At 43.3% G+C, this 8,120-nt stretch overlaps 1 pseudogene; it reads right to left on the reverse strand.

Moving 5' to 3' along the window:
- Window positions 1-239: 239 nt before the first annotated feature.
- LOC108302338 lies at window positions 240-3,012 on the reverse strand (annotated as a pseudogene).
- Between the last annotated feature and the right edge of the window lie 5,108 nt (window positions 3,013-8,120).

Here is an 8,120-nt window from a genome sequence, read left to right on the forward strand (position 1 = left end):
CCAGCTACTCGGAAGTCTGAGGCAGGAGAATTGCTTGAACCTGGGAGGCAGAGGTTGCAGTGAGCCGAGATTGTGCCACTGCACTCCAGCCTGGCACCTCACGACAGAGTAAGACTCTGTCTTGGAAAAAAAAAAAAAAAGGAAACCAAAATCTCAATCAACAGTGATTCTTCATCACTGCCCATCCTGTTATCTGAACTTTATCACAAAATCATATGCAGCTGAAGGAAAAGAGGGTCTTACTGAAGCCAGATTGTTAGGACAAGTGTGTAGCATCTTGTCCTAACAAGGACAAGGGTGGCTTCATCCTGCTCCTTGCTTATCTCATTGGATGGCTCTTCATAAAGAGGTTCACTGCCCCCTTCACTCTCCTCCTCGCTGTGGTCTTCACTTGGCTCCACGATTTGTTCCAGGCTCTTCTCCAGAAGTGTGGGAGAACTGCTTATTCAACTTTCCTCTTCAGCTATCTTATTTATGGGCTGAGAAGGAGGCAGTGTGGGAGTATTAAATTGGATGGCACTTTCAGTGGAAGAGACGTGGGTTTTGGTTAGAGTAGTATCTGCTATACTACTCTAGTAGTAGTATAGACTATACTACTACTATTCAGTAGTAGATAGACTGAATGATGCTCATGTCTTTTTACCAGTTGATATCAGGTGACTGTCACTGAGTAAAACTGACATTGGTGACATGCCCACAGCAGTGGGCACTCTACTTGTGACTGGGAGCCTTTGCTTTGGAGCAGGGATACTGAAACAGATGGACTTTACAAAAGTCATCGGCAACAGCTATCACCTTTCTATTGTGCGATCACACGAGTGCACTGATATCTGTCCCACCAGATCCTTCTGGCCAGACACCAAAGACTTGAAATCCTAGCACACAGGAGTATGTCGTCCAATCCATGTCCTTACAATCCAATCAATTTCTAATTAGTTTGCAGCCATTTGGAATGTCCCAGTACGATATTTCATAGTCTCCCAAGTTAGACATTATACACTTGTTGTCTGGGGACCTGTCAAGGTGTGTGATATAGCTGGAATGTCCAGTGCACCTTCCATATATGCTATATTTTTTTCCATTTTCTGGGACTATATAGAGGTAAATAAAATTGTCATAAGATCCTACAGCCAGGAAGGTACCATCTATTGAGTAGCGCATTACAGAGAGGTGTCCATTCCGGTCTGTGTGGATAGAAACTAGATCTCTAGTTTCTGCATCCAGAGCAAACCCCCTGCCTGAGCGCATTCCTATGGCCACCACTGTGCCGCTTGGATGAAAATCTGCACAATGTCCTGGTTCACCTACCAGCCTGGTCCATTCCAGCCTGTATCCCATTGAGTTCCAAAGGCAGACCTGCCTGTCCTAAGCACATGTCAAGAGCAAATCATTGAAGGGATATGTGGCAAGACCCCAAAGCTCATCTGTATGAACTTGTACTTCTATTTGGAAGCCATCATTAAATGTTCCCCTTAAAATAAAGTTTCGTGATGTACCTACTAAAAATTGATCTGCCTTTCCTTCTGCTACATCTCTGTATCATACTGATCAGGAACCTCTATTTCTCTTTCAGATTCAGAGCATGATCCCACAGAATTATTTTTCTGTCTTTCCCTCCTCCAGTTAATAACATCCCATTTCTCAGCTGATAAAGTGTGAACACACGGCCATTGTAGCTTTGATTTGTTTGCTGATTTGATATACACCTTTAGGACCTCTCCCATGTGTGGGCTCTAAAGTAGTTTTGTTCCATACAAGCATGACTCCACCGAGTCTCCACTAAGAACATCTCTATTCCCCAAGAATGCTAAACACTGCACAAATTTTGGCTTTTCATATTTCCCCAAAATTCCCTGTTTTCTTGTTAGTGAATCGCCACTCCAGGTCCAGAAGAAAATATGAGATTTACCGCGTATTATGGTATTCCCATGTGTTCGGTGAAACTCTACAGCCAAAACAACTTCATTTGTTGGCTTTATTTCTGCTCCTTTTGCTTTTTTCTGCCAGTCCCATACAGTAAGCATATACTCATTGGAGTCATCAATAACACATAAATGAACACCTGAACCTGCTTTTGAAAAATCCAGGCATCCTACTCCATGCTCAAAAGTGCCAAGTCCATTAATCTGCAGTGTGGATAAGTAACAGAATCCCACGCTCTGACGTGGCGTTGTAGAGGCATTCTATCTTTATCCATGCCAGCTGTCTGTCCAGTTGCAATCCTAATTTTGTCAGGATGGATAGCAAGGCATTTCACACAGTCTGTATGACCCAGGTAGTGTTGCTGAGTTCTCTCTTGATAATTAAATAGTACTACTACTGATGCAATGAAATAAATGATTTCCCTGGTTGGAAGAAGGTAAACATTAGCTCTACAGTCCTTTTCTCATAACTATATGCCCATTCCAGTTTGAGCTTCTCAGAAGGCAGTTCTGTTCTGATGTCATCATACTTGTCAACCTCAGAAGGAGGGAATATGGTAATTGGCCAACCTCACATAAACATTTTAATATATTCTCTCTCTTGGTTGATGATGACATCTTTATGCTTATCTGCATTTTTGGGAACTTTTGGTATTAATTTGGGTGTTGAAGGTATTTTCAACAATTTATTACAGCTATTATCTGAATTTTCCCATGAATTATGTGACTTTTCAGCTGGTGACGGTCGTTTTATGCTTTTAGCAGCAGATGAAAGAGTTTCTTTTCCTGCAATTGAGACAGCACTGGTACGACTTGGTTTTCTGTTTGCAGAAACTCCTTTGGTTATACAGGGCATGGGACTAGCTGCTGGAGGGCTTGGTTGGCCGTTACTTGAGAATGATTTTTTCACTGAGGCCACATGATCATCAGAGGCTGCAATACGCCTCAAAACATCAGCCAAAGCTGCCTTTAGCACAGTGATTTCATCTTCTCGTTGCTGAACTCCTGACTCAAGAGCTGACAGGAGATCTTGAACATCAGAAGTACTTGCAGCAGAAATATTATCGAGGCTGCCAGCGAAACCGTCCATCTTGCAGGGAAAGCGCCAGGCGCCGGGCTCAGCCGGGCAGACACTTCATTCAGTGGAGCCACAGAGTGGCAGACGCTGGGCCTGGCAGGCTCGCTCTCTAGGTCGCCCGGCTTGGCTCCCGGCTCCCGCCTCCGTCCGTCCCCTCGCCTTGGGGTAGTCAGCCGCCCCGCCCCGGCCACTTCCCTGTCAGGTTGAGAGCCGTGGCGCTCTCCCATTTTCTTTTCTGAGTGTATCTTCTGTACTGGGGCCTGGAAGATTTGACTCATAGTCCTCACTTTCCGTCTCCTTCTATCCCTGCACGGAAAAGCTTGGTCTAATTGCATCAGGGATCTGCTTTCTGGTTCCATTGAATACTTCGAAAAGTCCTTTTCTTTTTTCTTTTTTTTCCAACTGTAACTTTGCTGAGGAGTCTGGTATGACTCCTTTTGAGGTTGTAATACAGTTTGTCCCCCAAAAAACTTGTTTCCAGAGTCGTCCTCAACTGTGTTATCTGGATTCTCAAACTCACTCGGACAGCTCAGGTGATCTGCCCGCCTCAGCCACGCGAAGTGGTGCTGGAATTACAGGCGTGAGCCACCGCGCTCGGCCAACACATGACGTTTGAACATTAGAAAACAAATGTAGCTGTCGCAGTGGCTCACACCTGTAATCCCAGCACTTTGGGAGGTCAAAGCGGGCAGATCACTTGAGGCCAGGAGTTCGAGACCAGCCTGGCCAACATAGTGAAACCCTGTCTCTACTAAAAGTAGAAAAATTAGGCAGGTGTGGTGGCACACGCCTCAGCTACTTGGGAGGCTGAGGCACAAGAATCGCTTGAACCTGGGAAGTGGAGTCTGCAGTGTGCCAAGATCATGTCACTACATTCCACGTGGGCAACAGAGAGAGATTCTGTCTCCAAACAACAACAACAACAAACAAATGTAGAGAACCAAGGACCTAATTGAAGGTATATTTAAATTTTAATTTCAAAACTATTCTACCAAGTGTACAATAGAACAGCAAATGTGGCAGTTTGGCAGCTCCTCTAAAACATAATCAGATTTTATATGATCCAGCAATTCTACTACTAGGAATATAGTGAAGAAAATTGAAAACATATGTTCACACAAACTCTATCACATAAATCTTCATAGCAGCATTATTCATAAATATCAAATATTACAAACAAACCAAACTGTTCACAAGTTAATTTCCATTATGAATGAAAATGCATAATTATCCATTCATAGGTTAATTTCCATTATGAATAATTATGAATGGATAATTTTATATTTCCTATGAATGAACAGACATAGTGGTATATCCATTCATGTTATCTGTCTCCTGCCTTCACAGGACCCTCATGAAACCAAATATACTCCCTAAATTATTGTCACAGGTGACAACACTGTGATTCTGAGGGGTGGGGGATGAAGGAGGACGTACAGAGTCAGGTAACCAGGCCGGGGTTCCCAGGTGTCCCTGAGTAGGGTATAGCAGAACCCAGAGGCATGGTGTGGGGTGGGACACCAGGACTTGATGGTGGATTGATGGAGAGCAAAGGAATGAGGGAAATCAGAGATGTCGTTTTGATTTTCTGCTTTGGATATTAGGAAAATGGAGGTTCCATTGATTGAGGTAGAGGAGACTGGAGGAGAAGCAGGTTCCTGCCTTCAGAGCTGGAGAGAAATCATGGTTCCTGTTTGTGTCCAATGAATGTGGAGATGCCAGCTAGAAATGCAAGGGGAAGCCTCCAGCAGACAGCCACACACAGAAAACTGGGGGTCAGGAAATAAGCCATGCTGCAGAAACATTTTGAATAATTATTCCAAGGGTGTCTTAAATAGTGCTAAGGAGAAATGATGTCAGCAAGTGAGAAACATGAACAGGACAAGAGGGCCAACCAGACAACTTGTAAGACAAGTGCAAATGGGCAAATACTGAAACTCAGTAGTAATCAGAGGAAATGGATCAATCACATAAACATTTCCTCCATCAGATAGATAAAAAGTAAAAAGACATTTAAGGTCCAGCTTTCAATAATTGAGAGGAAAGTGATACACTGTCACTGGAAATGGTAGTAGATTCACACTTTCTTGTTCACGCTTTTTCAAAAAGTAAAAATATGTGTAATATTGCAAAATACATATTTGGCCTCAATTTCTTTTACTGGCATGTAACTCCTAAAGGCTCTAGAATTTCAAAAGTGATGTCGTTTGTATGCTCATGAGGTGACAGGTTGCCTCCTGCCCCCAGGTAGCTTCAGGATGGGGGCCGGTCACTGGAAAGACCGACAGAGTTATAGGATGGGGACATCAGCCCCACTCCCAAACCTTTGTGGGGTCAGAGGGGCTGAAAGCTAAGGTGATCGTCAATGGTTAATGGTTTAATCAACCAGGACTACACAATGAAGGGCTCATAAAATCCAACAGGAAAGAGTTCAGAGAGTTTCCCCATAACTGAACATGTGGCAGTTCCTGGAGGGTACGTGCAGGGAGGGTATATCAGTGCCACATCCCTTCCCTCTTACCTCGCCCTATACATTTCTTCATCCTTTGTAGTATTTTTTTTTAAAGACGGGGTTTCACCATGTTGGTTAGGCTGGTCTTGAACTCCTGACCTCAGGTGATCCACCTGCCTTGGCCTCCAAAGTGCTTGGATTACAAGCATGAGCCACCATGCCCGGCCTGTAGTGTTTTTTTTTTGAGACGGAGTCTTGCTCTGTTGCACAGGCTGGAGTGCAGTGGTGCAATCTCGACTCACTACAACCTCTGCCTCCCAAGTTCAAACAATTCTCCTGCCTCAGCCTCCTGAGTAGCATACGCCACCATGCCCAGCTAAGTTTTGTATTTTTAGTAGAGACGGCGTTTCATCATGTTGGCCAGGATGATCTGGAACTGCTGCCCTCAGGTGATCTGTTCGCTTTGGCCTCCCAAAGTGCTGGAATTACAGGCATGAGCCACTGACTCCAGCCCTTTGTAGTATTCTTAACATAAACTAGTAAGCATATGTGTTTTCCTGAGTTCTGTGCACTACTCTAGGAAATTAATCCAACAAAAAGAGGGGGTCATGAGAACCTTGATCTGCACTCTGTCAGAAATCATAAGGACAAATAAAATTACTGAAGGCTTGAGTTTGGCATAGGAAGTGGGGGCGGCCTTGTTGGAATGCGGCCTGAATCTGTGGGATCGGACGCTATCTCCAGGTAGATCATTTGGGAATTAAATTCAAGGACATACAAATGTGTCCAGGTCAGAACTGATTTCTCACTTGGTGAGTGAGGGGACAAACTCCACACGTTTTGTTAAGAAAGTCTTCTGTGTTGATTGTTTTGGGGTGAGAGCAGAGGAAAAACAGTTTTTTTTTAAACTCAGAATAGGCAGGGATTAGAAAAATTACTATTGATATGCAACATGACATTGCCTTTTAATACAGCAACTTGTCAGGGTTTCTCAAAAGAAACCACAAGCACATTTGACTCAGTAATTCTGTTTTTACGACCTATAAAATTATTACAGAAAGAGCTGCATAATTATTTAGTAACAGGAGATTGATTAAGTTATAATGCAGGATGTCTCAGGAATTTCTGAAATAAGACAGAATTAGGTAGGAAGAAATTACCACTGTAACATGATTGGGAACCTTGAGTGAGACACTTGATTTAATCTTATTATTCTTATTTTAATCTAATGTCCTACCATATTATCATCATTTCATGCACAACAGCATTGTCGTGTTTTAACAACCCCTACCATTCTTTTTTTTTGAGATTGAGTCTCACTTTGTCACCCAAGCAAGAGTGCAGTGGGGGGCTCTCAACTCACTGCAACCTCCACCTCTGAGGTTCAAGCGATTCTCCTGCCTCAGCCTCCCGAGTAGCTGGGATCACAGGCATGTGCCACCATGACCAGCTAATTTTTGTATTTTTAGTAGAGATGGGGTTTCACCGTGTTGGCCTGGCTGGTCTCCAACTCCTGACTTCAAGCAATGTGCTCACCTCGGCCTCCCAAAGTGCTGGGGTTACAGGCATGAGCCACCACGTCTGGCCTGTATGACTGTTTTTAAGAGCTTCAAGAGATGCGATGGTTACACAGTGACTTCCCTGAGCCTTTACGGTATGTCCTCATTTACTTTTAACAGCAAGTTAAACGCTGTGACTTTTGTGTTGTGATTATTTTGCAACAGAGAAAACGGATTCATTTTAATAGAAATCAAGAAACTCCTAAGACATCCAGCTATCAAATAATAAAGCTGAGGTCACACAGCTCAGCTCAAGCTCAGTCTGTTTTCCTTGTAGATGGCTTGTTTCTAATTTTCAATTTGACAAATATAGCTTGCATAGAAATATTATAAATCATAATTTCCTCTTCCGTGAGGATTTTCGAGGGGAGTATTTGAAAGAGATAGGATGTCGTAGCATCACAGAGATGTGACGTTGCAACCCTGCGGGCCTGGGTGAGCTGTCACTTGTCACTCTAAGCCTTCCTCTTTACAAGTTCCTTCATTTCTGTTATTTTCTTTCTTTTTTTTTTTTTTTTTGAGCCACTTTTGCTCTGTCACCCAGGCTGGAGTGCAGTGACATGATCTTGACTCACTGCAATCTCTGCCTCCTGAGTTCAAGTAATTCTCATGCCTCAGCCTCCTGAATAGCTGGGATTACAAGTGCTCGCCACCACATCAGCTAATTTTTGTATTTTTAACAAGAGTTTCACCGTGTTGGAGATGCTGGTCTCAAACTCCTGACCTCAAGTGATCTGTCTGCCTCAGCCTTTCAAAGTGTTAGAATTACAGGCATGAGCCACCGTGCCTGGCCTCTTATGGTATTTTCTATTTAGTCTCAAAAATGACCATAAAAAGTGAAATATTTGTGCTGACAAAGGAAGATTTCTAAAACCACCTTTTAAATGAATATAAGGAGGAGGGAGAATGTGAGTTACTAGAACTATGGTTGTGCACTAATTTGCAGTTTAAAAGGGGGAATGGACATACAATATGCCTGTATGTGCACAGAACAGTTTCAGGCCATACCAACAGCTGGGAACACCACAGCTCTGTGATCTTCACATGTGGGAACTAGAAGTGACTAGGCTGGATGTCACTACATTATTTTTGACCAAATTCATTCTTTC

Source organism: Cebus imitator, unplaced genomic scaffold (genome assembly GCF_001604975.1).
Source record: "Cebus imitator isolate Cc_AM_T3 unplaced genomic scaffold, Cebus_imitator-1.0 Scaffold40, whole genome shotgun sequence".
Taxonomy (NCBI): Eukaryota; Metazoa; Chordata; class Mammalia; order Primates; family Cebidae; genus Cebus; species Cebus imitator.